This window comes from Nicotiana tomentosiformis, chromosome 3 (assembly GCF_000390325.3).
Source record: "Nicotiana tomentosiformis chromosome 3, ASM39032v3, whole genome shotgun sequence".
NCBI classification, from domain to species: Eukaryota; Viridiplantae; Streptophyta; class Magnoliopsida; order Solanales; family Solanaceae; genus Nicotiana; species Nicotiana tomentosiformis.
The window spans coordinates 129,574,299-129,593,252 of NC_090814.1; the positions used below are offsets into that span (position 1 = coordinate 129,574,299).

The following is an 18,954-nucleotide window of genomic DNA, read 5'->3' on the forward strand; positions in this document are numbered from 1 at the left end:
ACAATGGGAATTAAGAATACAATGATTGGACTAGTTAATGACAAAAATATCCTTGAAAGTAGCTTCAATCATGACATGATTTGGCCACTTTTTTTTCAAAAATTATTTAAAAATATTGTTTGTTCATGTAATTTGACTAGTTTTTGAAAAACAATTTTGAAGAAAAAATTTCAAGTTCCAGAAAACTAGTTTGAACTAATTTTTGGATGAAATTTTCTTTCATTCACAAAAATTCAATATTTTTTCATGTAAAATGATGTCCAAATACCACTTTTAAATTTTAAAATTATTTTTCAATACAACTTCAAAACTCTTTTATTTTAAATTTCAACCAAAATTATGTCAAAACGCTAGATGAGTAATTCTTGTATACCAATTATACTTTATTATTAATTTTCGCAAAAATAAAAAAAAAGGATTAAAGGAGTATCAATTTAAAAAGCATCTCGACCTAAGTAGAAGAAAGTAAAAAGACTTGAGAAAAAAAAGCTATTTAAAGCGTAAATTCCCCTCTTGGCCCAACTTAGTTTTTTTTTTTGAATTTATTTCGTGCGTAAACCTCCATTAGAAACCCATTGCGCGCCTGCTTTGCTTACCCAAAATTTTCATCTGCAGCTAAATCTAACCATCAAATTTGAGAAACAACTATTGAAAATCGGTCCTTTTGCGAGTTAACAGGTGAAATGCTGTGGCATTGTGGTTTTAACTGCTGCGGCAATTTGACGATTTGAGAAGATTAGAACATGGATTCAGTATCTACTCCTGGTTGGAATGTAGATCGTCCTTTTCTCACTGGCCAATTTTATCAGGTACTCACCCATTTTACACATCTTCTCAGTTACATGTCAATTAAATTTACTAAATTCTTCACTTTTTATTGCAATTTTTCTGAAAATGTGTACAGGAAATAAAGGCTACACCTGGAACGGCTGAATCCAAGGGTTTTTCTACGGACTCAAGGTATCCTTAAATTTTCTTGGCTTTATGATTTCATATAATTTAAGTATTTTTGTGAATATCGACAAGAGTGGGTTGCTCTAGTGTTGAGCACCCTCCGCTTCCAACCAAGAGGTTGTGAGTTCGAGTCACCCTAAGAGCAAGATGGGGAGTTCTTGGAGGGAGGGATGCCGAGGGTCTACCGGAAACAACCTCTCTACCTCTAGGGTAGGGGTAAGGTCTGCGTACACACTACCCTCTCAGACCCCACTAGTGGGTGTACGCAGACTCCACTAGTGGGATTATACTGGGTGGTTGTTGTTGTAAGTATTTTTGTGAATGTGTTTTAGCATGGTGTTTTTGATTTGCTATTTTAAAACCAAACTGGTGACTCCTATTTGGTAGGTCTCCTACTTACTTTCTGTTTCTGTTTGGAAATTTTTGTTCAGTTCTGGGACGGATAATGTGATAGGTACCTACCATGCTACCATTCAGGTATTGCTCTTTTGATGCAATTGGAGGTTCATCGTCATTCTTATTAGAGTTGTTATTATTGTTATTACTTGTTAGTACCATTGGTTATTGCACTTATTGACTATGTTGCTCAGACTCGGGGGTACCTGGGTGCGCGTCTAGAGGTTGGATTCTTCATTGCATAAATTTTAGGATTTTTGGGGTATGGGTCCGAGTGCGGATACAAGTGTTGGGATACGACCAATAAATGTGTATTACAAAATATATAAGTACATATTTCGATTAACTAAGCTATTGAACTAAAACTAATAAAATTTAAATCTCTATGAATACCTAGTAATGTTTTGTAAATAAGATATACCGTGTAATAGCAAAGCGTTCTCATACTTTATATAACTATTTATATATGACATGAACTCAAAAATCAAACCAAATACCCAATCAACCTAGACTTCTTTGTCATAGATGTAGTTAAAACACAAAGGTAAGCTGATCAGATCGGCAAGAAGTAACATATAAGCTTGGATAATAAGTTTTAACAAGACTGTAATAGTCAGCAATCAACATGCTTAATGTGTCATGTACTTCTCTTGTACATGCCAATAAGTGGTTCACATCCTTCTCTTTTTGTTTACAACCAATTTGTTTGGAATTTAGTTCCCGATGAACTTTTGCATTGTTTTATTTAAGTTATAATTTTTAAAGGTTAGGGGGAACAAAAACTATGATGTTGTGGCTCATCTACAAGTTTTTTCTTGTTTATATGTTATGTCATATATGGACTTGACGATCTTGGTTTCTAGCTCGGTCAGGGTCAGTCATTTATTAAAATCTTGTCGAAATATGTAGGAATTAATTGTTATTGATGATCTTCTATCCACCTTGGTTGGAATTGAAGGACGCTATATTTCTATTAAGAAAGTTCGAGGGAAGGAGGATGCCATAACTTTCCAGGTTGATGCATCTATGGATTTAGCTCTTCAGGTACATAATTTTGTTTTTTCATTCAAGTTCTTTGTTTCCATCTTGAATCTGTTCATAGGCAAAAGAACTCTCGTAGTTGATTGGTATGAAATCATGATCTAGATTGTTGCGTTATATCTAGTTTAGTTTTGGGGGTGTGGACCAGATCTATTGGAGAATCCTTGCGAAAGTTTAACAGAATAGGATACTTCAGGAGAATGTGAAGAATGAAGATTTGGAGACTCTTAACCTTCTGTCAATATCAGATGTCAATTTCCATGTCAATTTCCGTGGACGAAATAAAGAACTTGATGAAGTGGCCTTGAGCATAATTTTATTAGAACATAATAGCAGAAATAGGTTAATTAATGTTTCGAAGATGTGGCTTTAGTGGGAATGGGCGGTGCTGAAGATTGGATATTGCATGGCATTATTCTGCAGCGAGCCAATATTTTTGGAGTAGGCTGACAAGTTTAGCATTTAGATTAAGTTACGAAATGATGTTGCTCGCATGTATTCTATAAAACGCATAAAAGTAAAGAACATAAAGTAGAAACACAGAAGTTGGGTAGATACCTACAAAAAAAAGGAGAGGAGTTGGGATTAAATGAGACATTTAATTCCTAAAATGTCTTAAAGTTAATTAGACCAAGTATGTTACATTGTCAAACTTGACAAGAGGGGTTGCTCTAGTGGTAAGCAACCTCCACTTCCAACCAAGAGGTTGTGAGTTCGAGTCACCCCAAGAGCAAGGTGGGGAGTTCTTGGAGGGAAGGATGCCGAGGGTCTATCGGAAACAGCCTCTCTACCCCAGGGTAAGGGTAAGGTCTGCGTACACACTACCCTCCCCAGACTCCACTAGTGGGATTATACTGGGTTGTTGTTGTTGTTGTTGTTGTTGTTGTTGTTGTTGTTGTTATTATGTTACATTGTCAAACTTAAGCTATTATCTTTTGATTGAATTATTCGCACGTGTGTAAGTGCAGCTTATGTTCTTCATAAAAGAAGTCCAACATATTTCATCCAGTAGTTGCTTGTGTTAATGAGAAGTGAAAGAATGTAAGCTCTTACTCCGTCCATGTTAAAGTGCTCGGTAGTAAGCAGGCACTAAGCGTCTAACTGAACCACAAGAAAGTATCGGAGAATTTAAAAGAGAAATGAAGCTAAATAACGCAAAAACAGAATGTTAGCTTTCAGTAGTTCTCTAAATAGACAAAATTTCAATGCTTGAAATAGTTAATACTACATTCTTCATTTTGTTTGTTCTTCCTAGAAAATCCCAAAATTTTCAAGGACGTCGGCAATTTTTGGTGCAGGGAACTGTCAAGCCGTCTCCGCAGCAAGTTTTTGCCTAACAAAAAATACGGATTAGTGCAAGAAAGATGATTCTCTCTTGCTTTCTGGTCCTTTTCCCTTATTCAAAGCTGTAGGTTTAAGTGGTGGTTATTTAGTAAGCAAAAAAGTAAAAATGTTATGTCCGTGGTTAGCTGACAAATCACAGCGCAACACTTTGAAAGTCTAAGGAGAAAAAGGAAGTAAATAAGTGTATATTTTAATAAAGTAATGAATTACTTTGAGGCTGAAAGCTGAGAACACGTGAAGACAATTTCCAAGTCTTATATAGTTTATAATGTGTTGAAATAATTTTGACTATTACTGCAGGAATTTGCAAAAAGACTGTTCCCGCTATGCGAAAGTTATATCTTGATTAACCAGTTTGTCGAGGCAAGGTCACAGTTCAAGACGGGCCTAGTCAATCATGCCTTTGCTGCTGCTCTAAGGGCACTCCTCCTTGTAAGTTTCTTATTTATGGATCTTTCTGGTGTTGCATGGGGTATTATACTTTTCTCCATCTGTTAATCTGGTATATTATTCATCTTATGTATAAGCTCCTTTTGAGGATATATTAAATTATATATTTGAGAAAATCACTTCTGGGAAGACGGTGTCGTCTTCATCATTTGTTTACTCCTTTTGTGATAGATAAATTCAACTATATGAAGATTATCTCCTAGGAAGCTGAGACACCTGTCCACAACCTTTGATTCGGTTAGGCTGATTATTGCTAGTTTTTATAATTTAATTGGCCTATTGCATCATAGATTCCTGGTGGCATGAGTTGTTTCTGTAAATTTTCCTATGCTGGGCATATATGTGCAATGTAGAAGTGCCAATATTTGGTTGCTTTATTAGGCTGAAAACAAAGGAAAATGTTAGAGAAAGAAGTACTTTAAGGAAAACCAATAAAGGAGAGATAATCGGAGCGTGGAATATCTTTTCCAGGATTACCAAGCAATGGTGGCACAGCTTGAACATCAATTTCGCTTAGGAAGACTTTCTATACAAGGATTATGGTTTTACTGTCAGGTAACACTGTTTAATTTAGTCTAATTGCCTAAGCAATCATTTACTTTGACTCGTCGTTTTTGTTGCTTAGTTAAGCTATTTCTTGCAGCCAATGATGGGTTCAATGCAAGCTCTGTCAGTGGTGGTGAAAAAGGCTGCAGCCAATAACTGTATTGGTTCTGCAGTCCTTAACCTCTTGCAAAGCCAGGTATGGACTATGGCGTCTAATTAATGTCATAGCTTTAGGGGATCTATTGTCTGAGTTCCCCTAGATTTATGGAATTCTTTAGTAGTTCGTTAGTTAGTCTTTCTCGTTAGGAAAATCTTCTCTTTTTATGAAAAAGTGCATATTGTTTAATTTCAATTGAAAAAAAGACTGAGGATTTCATTCAGAATTCAAGTTATTTGGATATTGGGAAGTATACATAATCCAAAAAAAGTGGTTTTTCTTTGACCTTCTTTTTCCCAGTTATTCATGACTTGTATTGGCAAGACAAACGGAACGCAGAAAAAAGTTTCAACCATTCCATGATAGACACTATTTTGAGATGTGTCGAATACAAACTACATATGTTATATTTTAGGAGGATCTACATTTATTTCCAGACTAATTATTCCGTTTTAGGCAAAAGCAATGGCTGGTGATCATGTAGTGAGATCTTTGCTGGAAAAGATGTCACAATCAGCAAGCACTGCATATCTTGGGATATTAGAGAGGTATTTACTGTAGATGCCTCAATGATTTTTCAAGTTTGTTTAAGGTCTGGTTGACCCACTACTACCTGGGCATAGTTGCCTAATCAAATTTCTGGTTATGTAATCTGATAATCATCAATTTGTTATTACTTTTTTATGAAGTATAAAATGAAGTTGGTGAGACATAAATTGCTATAGTTAAAATCTCATTGCTTTCTATTTCTGCTATTTAATCTTGGTGGGTCCTCTGATAATGTCTACTTTGGATATCACCTGATAGAGCTACTAGACATTTTAATAAGTAGTAACATATGTTTCCTTGAATAATGACTTTCAGTTAAGTGGAAATGCACAAGTTTGTATCTTTATATTTGTCCCATGATAAGAAGCAAGGAAAGTACTGGTTTTCTTGTTCCTTGTAGAGTAGTATTAGGTTTTCATCGTAGTGCCTTTTGTAGGTATTAGGGTTTTCATCACTTCTCTCACGTTCCACACTTGTATGCTCAACTTCCCCCCTTTTAAGGTGAATTGATATTGTTGCTCAATTTAGGTGGCTGTATGAAGGAGTGATTGATGATCCTTATGGTGAATTCTTTATTACTGAGAACAAGTCTCTTCAGAAGGTACATCTTTGTAAGTAACTCCACTTTTTTACTTAGTTGCTGATATCTCGTTGATATCTCTGTATTTCCCACAGGAGAGTCTTACTCAGGATTATGACGCCAAGTTCTGGCAACAACGTTACAGCCTGAAGGATGACATTCCTAGTTTCCTTGCAAATGCAGCTGAAACAATTTTGATCACTGGAAAATATTTAAATGTCATGAGAGAGTGTGGACATAGTATTCAGGTTTTGACAAGATTTTATTGCTCGTTACATGTTTCACCCAATAAAGTTATTCCATATTTCTTTGCTCTACAAATCAATTAGTAATATTAGCAGGAGCTCTTGACCAAAATGAGTTTGTTAGATCCCTGTGGCAGAAAAGTCAAAATTGACAAGTGTTGGCTCAAATCATCACTATTTGGAGTGCATCAAGTCTGCTTATGATTTTGCCAGTGGCGAGCTATTAAATCTTGTTAAAAACAAGGTGTGCTTGAAGCAAGAAAGTCATTCCTTGACAGTGTTTTTTTCTATGTATCTTAATTCGTGAATGCAAGTGCTTTTATTTTATATGAAACTCCTTACTGATAAAACCTTTCTTTTCTGTTGGTAGTATGATCTAATGGGAAAATTGCATTCAATCAAGCACTATCTTCTTCTTGATCAGGTATCAGCTAACGATTAAAAGATTATACATTTAAGCTTATGATAGTTTCGGGAGTTGGGGCTGGATTGGGGGAAGTACCTGGTATGGAGTTCAAACGCTACATGCAGCAGGGAAATGCTGCATTAACTTTGTTTATTAACTCCTCATCCCCTTTGTATTTCATTCCGTAAAGAAGATATTTCTTGGGCTAGTAGCTGACATCAAAAAGAGTTGAAGGAAGAGGGCAAATATGAAACATTTTTAACCCTATGTTGACCAAACAAGCATATCAGTGAATTAAATACACAAATTCAAAGCTATTGGATGCTTAGGTTCTCCGCTCTCTAGGCCTGGTTTCGAGATTATTCTTTGGTTTCATTCTTTATTTTCTTTATGCGTGCTCTCTGCAGATGGAATTAAAATATTGTTACCTGATTCTGTAGCCAGTTTTTATATCTTTTAGGTTAGATGCATTCTGGCTACTAAGAACTTTGTCTTCGTACTCACTTCAATGGGTCATGCAGGGTGATTTCCTAGTTCACTTCATGGATACAGCTAAAGAGGAGCTCATGAAGAAGCCTGATGAGATCTCCGTGGAGAAGCTACAGGTTTTTTACATAGTTGTTTCTTTGGTTTTCTGCTATCTGTAACATGGAGAAAACACTTGAAGCTCCCCAGTAACATGATGTTCTTCTTTTCTTTCTTCTGAGTAGTCTCTTCTAGACCTTGCTTTGAGATCTACTGCAGCTGTCGTGGATCCTTGCCACGAGGACTTATTGTGTTGTGTGGTGAGTTGTTATTACCTTAGCTTGTTTAGCCTTCAAATATGGGAATAATCTGCAGGATTTATGTCAAATATGGTATTCTCCCAGGAGCGGACTACTTTATTGAAAAGGTTGAGTACACTGAAAGATTTTGAAATCAGCCAGTCTGCTCCAGATAGCAATGATTTAGAGGAACCACTAAGCATTACTGGCTTGGAAACTTTTTCTTTGAATTACAAGGTTTGTATTCTAATGTCTCTCTTTCAACATTTTTGAAGAAATATCCACCATTGCACCCACCCAACAAAAAGGAAGAAAGAAAAAAGAAATGGTAAGAAAGCGCAGACATTGCTTTTAGAAAGCAGTCTCTATGTCTTTTATATCGATCATAGATCCAGATTGTAGTTACTCATGGTACTGGATTGTTGTTTAAAGGGCCCAATTTTAGGTTTGAAATGTAAAACATATCCAGAGTGCGCAATTTTAGGTACTGGATTGTTGTTTAAAGGGCCCAATTTTAGGTTTGAAATGTAAAACATATCCAGAGCTTGGTTGTTGTCCCCTTCCACTTCCTTCTTTGGGCAGTCAATGAGTGCGCAAGAGAAACATAGTCATGTAAAATGAAAACAAACTAAAAATGCGAAGATGAAGAAAATAGGTAGGATTTAAGAGCATGGCATGAGGAAAGAAGAAAAAGACAACTAGGAATTACAAGTGTAAAAAGCGTTGGGACATATGAAATAAAAATACGTAGCAAGAAAGTAAGGGTGGACGTCAAATTGTGAAGACGAAGAAATGAAGCAACTGAAATCTGAAGGTTCCAAAAGGAATTAAGGAAAAGACCTCCCTTCTTAGGAACCTGTCCACCAAGTCACCGCTAGCTACTTCCCCAGTTACAAGATCAGAGGGATCAATTGGCTTGAGAGGGGATATTATTATCCTGATCCAAGAGATAACATACATGTTTATTAGTTTTGGTGTCTTTGACAACATATTAATACCTCCTTTGTCCTAACTATCTAGATAGACAAAACTAATATTCCGCAGATGCTCATCACTTTGATCCGGATAGCTAGAGAGAAATGCATCTATGATCATCCTTTTATATTCCCGTAAGGGAGAGAGAGATGCTGCTTTAACACTGGATTGAAAGGAAGTCTTAGCTAAAAGTTTGTTTTAACAAAGAACGGGCTCCGACCAGCTGTAATTTATTTATTAGCATTCAGCTGGACAAAGTCACGGAGGGCAGCAATATCTGCACTGATTTCATGCTACTGTGGCTTTATCGGGTAACTCTTCATGAACAATCACCATAATCCCACAACCAACAGTGGTCTGTCGGCTTCTGGTGGGAGGCACTAGCATTGCCTCCACCATCTCTTGATCTTATGCTTTCTTGCTTCCTTTATGCTTACTCTTTTATCTCTTCTCTGTTTTGCATCATATTTCTGTTTTTTTACCAGCCTACATCATCTCCTTGAACATGTTTGCTTGAAGGCTAACATTTTGTATCTCCCCTAAAAGATCCTACTCCAAAGTCCCATTGGCAATTTCCAACCTTAAGGCTTAAGCATGTTGTTTTCATATGGTCTGCTTTTCTTATTTTTATTTTTTTTTACTTTAATTGCATTTGTTCTTTGCCTTAAAAATTTTCCTACTGAACTGCAGTTTGGGTATTTTCAATACTTGTATTTAGATGTACGAGAAATAGTCTGCGACAATTTTGTAGTTCAATAGCTGGCCAATCTCCAAAAAGTAATTAGCTGGAAATTTCATTTATACTTTTAGCTAAGTTAAGAAAGTGGAATGGGAATAAAATACTCAATTCTCCCTCCTTTACATGAGTTCACATTGTCCTATACCTGGTATATTTGTCTAATTTATCAGTCTTAGGTTGTCTTTGTAGTTGTGTCCAATGATGTTAATGTGTTCATCACTTCAGTCAGTGCCACCTAGCAACAAGCATATTTAGCTTATGCCGATGGAGTGCATCTTCTTCTGTTATCTTCTTTATCTGTTTTGGGCTTTTGGCAAGAATGACAATTTTAGCTGTAGCATGAGTAATTATATTCCAAAAGGTCCGTAATAAAAAATAAAAAGCTCTTTTAAAAGGTCATGGTATCATTTCTGCTGGATAATTGTATTAGCATCTCCTGATCCTGGTTCCATTTTAATGTGTTTCAGGTTCAATGGCCGTTATCTCTTGTAATATCTCGGAAAGCCTTGACGAAATACCAGTTGATTTTCAGATTTTTGTTTCACTGTAAGCATGTTGATAGGAACCTCTCCGGGGCATGGCAAGTACATCAGGTATGAGATTTCAATTTCTTTTTTGATAGTAGTCAAATAGCTTCTCTTTTCCTTTCACTTCTGATAGATTTACTCATTTGCTTATTTTGTTTTTTATAGGGTCTCCGGAAACTTGACATGCAAGGGACTACAGTTTCTGTATCATCTTTGTTGTGTCGTAATATGCTATAGTTCATCAATAGCCTCTTACACTACTTGACATTTGAGGCAAGTTTCACCCCTTCGCAGGAAACTGCAGTTTTCGTATTATCTTTGTTGTGTCTACCTGCCTTGGGTACATCAATCTCTTCTTGAATGCTTTGAATTTCCAGTTGTTTTTGTTATTATTTGTTATTTTAATTTGATGTTGTATACTTTGGTGGTTTCCCAGTTTTTCTCATTGTTCTTTTCGTCACCGTCACCGCAGTGCTACTAATGTATCCTTTTTCTCCGTTCCTATTCGTTTTCATTTATCATTGCTATAGTGGACATGAGCAATATTTTGTTGTATCTTCAGGTTCTTGAACCTAACTGGCATGTAATGCTCAGTAGACTTCAAACAGCAAAAAGCATTGACGAGGTAAAAGGATTATGCCAAATTCTTGATCTTGTACAAAGGAACCTTGTGTAAACCCATTTATAGAACAGAGTCCTGCTGGTATGCTCCTTTTTGTTTATACTTTAGTGTATTATCTCATTAGTTCTTTGATTCATCTTTGGGGCAGGTTATTCAATACCATGACTTTTTTCTTGATAAGTGTTTGAGAAAATGTTTGCTACTTTCACCAGCCCTTCTCAAGGTTAGTTATGATTTTTAATTCCGGTTATTGGTGGCCTTTAGTTACTTTGTTCCTAATTAGAAAGTCTTTCAAAGTGTTGAGATTGATGACAACTAGCCTTTCTACAATGTTCAAGAAGAACCTGTTAGTGGACACATTTCAATAGACAATACGTTTTAGGTTTCGACTCTGATAATATATTTGTTGTTATTTATTTGTTTGCTGAAGTTCCTTTTCTTTTTGGGTCGAATTTGGTATTTTGTTGTTCTACCTATTTTTCCTTTCCTGATTTTCTCATTAATGTTTTTCTAAATACAGAAGGTGGAGTGGTTGAAATTGATATGTCTGCAATATGCAGCTGCAACCCAACGGTTGATTACCTCCTCGTTGGATACTGCTGATACTAACATGTTGTCCGATGATTCTTCCAGTATAGAAAAATATAAGAACCTGAAACTAAGGACCCCATCTCAGATGCTGAGACTAGCTCCTGAAAACGTCACAGTATTTGAATCCGTTCTGTATGTTACGATGACTTGATACTTTTGGTTTTGATCTCTCTGTTTCTGTGTCTCATAGTTTACTAATCATTTGCAGGAAATTTGAGAGGGAATTTTCCTCTGAGCTTCATAGCCTGGGCCCGATATTAAGCAGTGGCTCTCGGGCAGAACCGTACTTGACTCATCTTACACAGTGGATCCTTGGTGTGGGAAAAGACCAGTAAGCTGTTTGTATTTGTCGGCAACAAACTTAGTTTTAAAATTGCAGTTTTAGTAATCTTTCTTTTTATCTATGTTTGTTAAGCTCCGGGTCGATTTCTTTCCAGATCGTTCTCTTTTTAACCTCGGTTGAGCTTGCAGAGTGAGCATTCTGAAATCAAAATCAAGCTTGTGAGGCCTATTTCCCTTTTTTCTTAATCTCTTTGCTACTCTTTTCTCTCATCAACACCACTGTGAAGCTCTTTTGAGAGCTTGCTCCCAAATACACGTACAAGTATATGTGGTTGCACAACCAAAAGATTGTACAACACCGTAACCTTTTTATTTTTATTTTATATAGAGCTTCTAATTAGTATACCTCTTATTTTTCATGTTCATCTTCTACTTCGAATTTTCAATTCAAACCACCTCAAAACTCTACCAAATCATCCCAAATTGACATTTAAACTCCTTAAGATGTATCCAATCTATTCTAACAATACCCACTCAAAAGAAAGTAAAAATTTGACATTTTATTTTACTACAGATAGCTAATTGGCTAATATTGGTAATATTTTATAAATTGGCTAATTTTTTTAAGTACTTATGAGCTGACATAATTGGTAATTTCCCTTTAAAAAATGTCCATCTGGCATTATTTCTAATAAATATTAAGGACGTACTGAATTTGTGTCGTCATATTTGAAGTTTTACAAAAATTGACTTTTTGTTTCCAAATTAATTTTTATTTCCTTTTTTCAAATTTAATAATTTTTAATTAGTGAGTATTATGAAGAAAGATAAAGAGTAGTTTAGACAGATATTATGATGATTTAGGCTATTAAGTATAATTTTCATATGTATGGGGAAAACCTAAAAGGAAAAATAACATATGGTTAACTAAATTGTTCTAAAATGGCCCTGTGCAGTATGAATCTAAATTTGTCCGGCCAATGCCCAATATTACCCAGATACGAGATGATTAAACCCAAAAAATAAAAAAATAAATTGTGCTTTAGAAAGAAAAGAAAATCCAAACAGAAAAGTTGAAAATTGCCAATGTCAAAACAGTTAAAAAGGGTTAATGTTGACCCATAGGTAAAGAAGACAAAAAGGTCCAAGTCAGTAAACAACAGGTTGTCTGTAATATGAGTAGTCACCACACCTGTAGTGTCGTACTCATGATTAGTTCTAAAGGGTTCTAACTTTTATTTCAAGGCTGTGCCATGCATGATTTTCATTTTCAATAAAAAATGTTATAGAATCAGAGAAAAAGAAGGGGACAAAAAGGGTTGGGGGAGTGGTTTTCACATGGGAGACATGTGATCGATATCCGTCACTAGTAGTCTCTTCGGTTAAAATTTGTTTTATCGGACTTGTCTAGTACGATTTATATCTTTTGTGATTTACGAGCTATTACATAATGAACAGGTTATCCAGTGCGCACATGAAAGATAACGGTAGCGAGTTTCCCTGCAAATTTTTCAAAAAAGAGAGGATATGTAGCTAGTATGAATAATTAATAAGAGAGATAGAGTAGAGTAAATATGGATAAGGTGTTTCTTCTGAAACCTGATTGATAAGTTGTTTTCTTAATCCCTTTCTCCACACATGTACAGCCAGAGAAAAAGAGCCCTTTTAGGTGAGTTTTCCATCTGATGATAGGAAAGTGTAAGTGCCAAACTCCAAGAAGGAACAGAATAAAGCTATGGGGAATGGAATAGTCAAGAGTGGGATAGAAGGATTTCTTAATTGTTTGTGTCTGCATTTCAGACTGAAAGGAAAAGAGAAATATTAGAAAGAGATGAATAGGATTAGTCAATTCTGAGTCTCTGACTACATGGAGGGAACAAGAACACGGGTTTTTTTTTCTTTTTTTTTGTGGGGGGGTTGGGGGTTTTGGGGGGGGGGGGGTGTATTACCCCAAAAGTCACTTAGCTCCCATTTAACCATAAGTTATTTGCACTTTTTTTTCAAAAATATTTTGGAAATATTGTTTAGTTATAAAAGTGACCAGTTTTTGGAGATGAATTTCAAGTTTCAAAAAGTGGTTTAAACTAATTTTTATATAAGTTTTTAAAGTTTAAAACTCACAAAACTTCAACTGTTTGTTAGAATAAAATATATGTCCAAACCCAATTTTAATTTTCAAAAACTATTTTTCATCTTATCTTCCAAAACTCTATTTTTCAAATTTCAACAAAATTTATGTTCAAATAATAATTTAGGATCAAGTGGTGTCATCCAAGAAATAAAGGGTGATTTAAAAGCCGAATTATGACAATAAACTAACACCCTTTAAATAAATTACACATGATCATCACTAGTTATACGTACCATATGGGTTGGGGGTGGGGTGTTGGCATTGTCCAATAAATGCGAGTTCAGAAAAGTGAGGGGGGTTGAATGTGGGGTGTGGAGGGGGAATAAGTAGTAGTACTACACAGTAATTGCTGAAACCAAAAAAGCATATCTTTTGAATATTTTGCATGAACAATAGAGAGAACAGTGATGGCAGAAGTATTATCACAGGGACAACCCGAAATTAAATGCTTTTCTACCAATCCTTCGTGTATTGTGTCGGGATATCCCCCTACTTTTAAAACTGTCCCTTTCACTTCTTCATCTCCCTACTTCCCTTTGTTTTTTAGTCTATGTTTGTATGGGATTTTTTGTATTCTTTTGGACACAATAGAGTTACTTTTTTTTTCTTTCCTTTTGGTTTTTCATCTGGTGATTGGATTTTATTGGAGCCCCGGCAAATTTACATTTACACCTTCGTAAGACCTATTAGAGAGGGAAGTGCATTTTACCTGATCTTTCTTAATTTACAAAGTTTTAGATCTCTGATTAAGGGTAGAGAGATCTGAGACAGAGCTACAAGCCGACAGAGTTCGATCAAACCCAATAGTTTAGTTTAAATTTAATATTACATTGAATTCAGAACCCATGATGTCTCTTCCTAGAATTTAGAACCTGTATGAAGTCCTTTGATTACCAGATGGGATAGATAAGGATATCCTATGGGCTTGGATATCCCATAGGATTAACTATCTCACATTCTATATGAATATGTAATTCTACCATTATAAAATTTATCCTACCACTAGCTAATTCACTTAAAATTTAAAAACACTTAATCTGCTTCAATCTATTTTCTCGAGCACCAAATTTTCAAGGATTCCTTAGGACAACAAAACCACTAAATTGAGATTTAAGCAATAAAACGTAATCGAATTTCGGCTATTGTCTACATTTAATCGATCAAGAGGTATATTTTAAAAGTTTATTGATGGTAGGGATAAATTTAGTCGGATAGTATAACAGAGGTTAAATCCGAAAGTAAAGGGGTATATTTGGCCTTTTCCCTTGACTTTAACATTTCTTTTTCCTTGAAACATTTGGAAGATATGGAGTGGCAAGCCGGGGGGGGGGGGAGTTCATACCGAGTCCCTTTCGCCAAAAAATTACACGATATATATAAGGTCTAAAATAATTTTTTGACATAAAGAATTAAAAAATTATTTATACATTTAATTCTTTATATTTTGAATTCCCTTAATAAATTTTTTAACTCCTCTTGTGGTGGCAAGATCTTAAGCTCTCCTATAGAGTAGGGCCAATTAATTTGGACATGACCCTCTTAGTTTTGTTGCAGTCCTTAGTTTTAGAAGTAATGTCCCCATGGAATTGTTGTCGTGAAAAGAAAAGAATCACCTCAACGGTTTTAAAGATATCACTATTTTCCCTTCATTGTGTGCATTGTACAAATATCTAGGATTCTCTCTGTACAAATATATAAACAAGTTGAGGGTTGAAAAGTTGAAATAAATATTTTTAAAAATAGGTTGATGATTTAAACATTTTTCAACCATTGAAAAAAGAGTTGAAATAAATATTAAAACTGTAACGACCTGACCGGTCATTTTGAGCTCTAGCGCATCGTTCGGCGGTTTGAGGCCATGAGCAACTTCACTTCGGGAATCATGACTTGTACGCATGGTCAGAATTGAAATTTCGGAAGTTCAGAGTTGATTTGGAAAGAAAATTTTCATTTCTGAAGCCTTAAGTTGAAATAATTGATTAAGGTTGGATTTTCGAGTAAACGACCTCGGAATCGGGATTTAAAGGTTCCAGCAGGTTCGTATGATGATTCCAGACTTAGGCGTATGTTCGGATCGGATTTTGGATGACCTGGGAGCATTTCAATGCCTATTGTGGAAGTTAGCATTTTGAAAGAATTTCATAAATTTGGGTTGAAGTGTATTTCAATGTTATCGATGTCCGTTTGGAATTTCGAGTCTGGGAATAGCTCTGTATGGTGATTCCGGTATTGGGAGCGTGTCCACAAGTGGATTTGGAGGTCCGTAGGTCATTTCGGGGTCATTTAGCGAAAGTCAGAAATTTGAAGTTTTTTGAGAAGTTTGACCGGAGGTGGACTTTTTGGATATCGGGGTCAGATTTCGATTCCGGAAATTGAAGTAGGTCTGTAATATCAAATGTGACTTGTGTGCAAAATTTGAGGTCAATCGGACGTGATTTGATAGGTTTCGGCATCGAATGTAGAATTTTTAAGTCCTAAATTGGGGTATGATTCATGATTTTAGCGTTGTTTGATGTGATTTGAAGGCTCGACTAAGTTCGTAATGTATTTTGGGATGTGTTGGTATAACTGGTTGAGGTCCTGAGGGCCTCAAGTGGAATCCGGATGGTAAACAGATCAAGTTTGGACATGGAAGAAAGGCTGAAGCAGCTGCCTTCTGGTGTAACCGCACCTGCGAGGTTTGGGCCGCAGGTGCGGAGCCGCAAAAGCGGCCAAGAAGGGCACAAATGCGATTTTTGGTGGGGAAGTACTGAGACCGCATATGCGGTCATCTCGCCGCAGAAGCGAGACTGCACCTGCGGAAGAGAAGGCGCAGAAGCGGAGCGGGCAACTGGGGGCATCTCCGCAGAAGCGGATCATTTGCCGCACCTGCGGAACCGCAGAAGCGGTCAAGTGACCGCAGGTGCGAAGATCGCTGGACAGAGGAGGATTTTTATAAACGGGACTTGGCCCATTTTTCTTCCATATTTCACTTGGTGGAGGCGATTTTGGAGAGCTTTAAGGAGGGATTTTCTTCAAGCAACACAAGGTAAGTGATTTTCACTTATTATAAGTTAAATACATGATTTGTATGAGGATTTAATTATGAAAATTAGTAGAAATTATGATTTTTTGTAGAAAACCTAGAATTTGGTATTTTGACCACGAATTTGGGCATGGAATTGAGAATAAAGTATATATTTGAGTTCGTGAGGTAATGAGTAAAGTTTATCTTCGAAACTTTTCGAAATACGGGCACGTGGGCGCGATAGTGATTTTATCAACTTTTCGAACGGAGTTGGAAAATTATTTCAATTGAATTGTTGTGAGTGTTAGAGTATATTTTTATGGGTTTGCACATTTATTGATTAGTTTGGAGCGTTGGACATCGGTTTGAATGGTTGAAAAGTCTTGGGAGCCGGCTATGGAACTTCGGAGCGAAGTAAGTCTCCTTTCTAACCTTGTAAGAGGGAATTAATCCCATCGGTGAACTAAATTAATACATGCTTCTATTTGTCTATTTGTGGGGGCTACGTACGCACGAGGTAACGAGAGTCCGTACGTAGCTACTAATTATGCCTATGTCCGGATAGTTCTAGGTTTACACTATGAGTTGCTAATATCGTTATTTGACCTTGTTATTTACTTGCCTTGAAAGGAATTTAGATCGAGTATGCTATTAAATGCCTTGAAAAGAGTTGAAACAGGATTTCAGGACTAGAAAATTTTCACTTGGATTTCATATGTTGGAAAGAATTAAAGAATATTATAATAATAATTATTTGAGAAATTCTATGTGTAATCGCGTTGTAATTATATTCTGCGAGCGGGGTAAATTTCTACTACTCTTATGGGATCGGGCCGTTTGCCTCGGCAGAATTATGAATTTCACTCATATGGGATCTGGCTGTTCTCCTCGGCAGGATTTATCTACCACACTCTCATGGGAGCGGGCTGTTCGCCTCGGCAGGTTAATAGATGCATGGTTCGTGTCGTTCGACCCTCGACAGTGCACAATTTACTTTTATGTTTGATCGGGCCGTACGCCTCGGCGGTTCCTATATCATATCATCATGAAATCGTGCGTGATATTCGGCAAGCAGCCAGTGTATCTGTGAGTTTTCCGAATTTGAATTTATGATAATCTACTTGATGAGGTCCACTACACCCTTATGTGTGCTCCGATTAAGGAGAAAATTTCAAATGGGAAGCTTGAGTTCATTGTGGGGGGGGGGGGGGAGGGGAGGAAGGTATCACATATCTTTATGTTTATTAAATTCATTTATTTACTCTGCCTCACATTTATTTTTCTCTGTACTGTACCTGATATTATTGAACTACTAGTAAGAGTCGAAGTCGACCTCTCGTCACTACTTCTTCGAGATTAGACTTAATACTTACTGGGTATGCGTTATTTTCGTACTCATACTACACTTGCTATACATTTTGTAGTACAAGCACATGTATGGTCAGTGGCCTTGTGGGCATAACAGCGTGGTTGATGCAGGGATTTAGGTGAGCTATACTCCATGTTACGATCCACATCCAGCAGAGTCTCTTTCAGAGTGTTTGTATTTTCTTTCCTGTCCAAATTTGTATTCCGGATAAATGCTGTATTTTATTTCATTTTATCTCCTAATAAATGCTCATGCACTTGTGACACCGGGTTCTGGGATGATTATCGGATATTCAGTATTGAAAGTGGAAACATTATTATTTAATTCTGTAAAGTTCATCTTTTACTAGTTAAATTGAAGGAAATTTATGATTTCAAAAATATTAAAATAAGAATTTAATTAGCTATTTTGTGTTGGCTTGCCTGACAATGGTGTCCGACGCCATCACGACCTTTAACGGATTTTGGGTCGTGACAAAAACTGAGTAAATTAAATTATTCTGCATACTCATGTGACATGATTCAATTGCAGATATATCCTTGCATTTTAAAAGAAAAAACTCAATTTTCTACATAATATAATAGTAGTATATTATGTAGAATTTTCATTATATAGGAGTTTACGTGTTAGGTTTCTAAATATAGAGGATGCATTAAAAAAATGAAGTTTAATTGTTGATGGCTGTATTATAAAATAAGAAATACGTAATATTACCACCAAAATTGTTATAGGATATGAATATATAGGATTCCTCCCTCCTTAATCAAATGTCTCGAATTCAAACATGAAAAAAAATCTTAATAAAAGATAATGTTTTCTTTTTAATGAGTCTTAATCAAAAAATTTAAATAACACCGAATGAAAAAGAAAGTGTTATTATCTTATTCTGCAGATTTATTATTACCATTATTTATTTTAGTTTAGTTATCTTTATTATTTTACTGTCATTACGTTTTCTTCAATCATGTTTTGAAAATATATTTTTTTTAGCCGAGAGTATATGAAAAATAACTTTTTTATGTCACACAAGGCTTATATCTCACTACCCAGAACTCACTTGTAAGAACACATTATGTATGTTGTTGTTGTTCAAGAAAATCCATTCATGGCCATGACAAGTGGCGGATCTAAAGTATTGTTATTAGGTTTCGGGAACCCAGTAACTTTTACGTAGACGCTATATTTTTAATAAAAAAATGTACTAAATATTTATAAATATTTAATTGTAAATTTAATTATTATTATATATTAATTTAAAATTATGATAAGAATAATAAAC

The 18,954-nt window shown here is 35.7% G+C and overlaps 1 pseudogene; it reads left to right on the forward strand.

Annotated features, from left to right (window-relative positions):
* The first annotated feature begins 527 nt into the window (after positions 1 to 527).
* On the forward strand, positions 528 to 17,999 carry LOC104091963 (gamma-tubulin complex component 2-like; annotated as a pseudogene).
* The last annotated feature ends 955 nt before the right edge of the window (positions 18,000 to 18,954 follow it).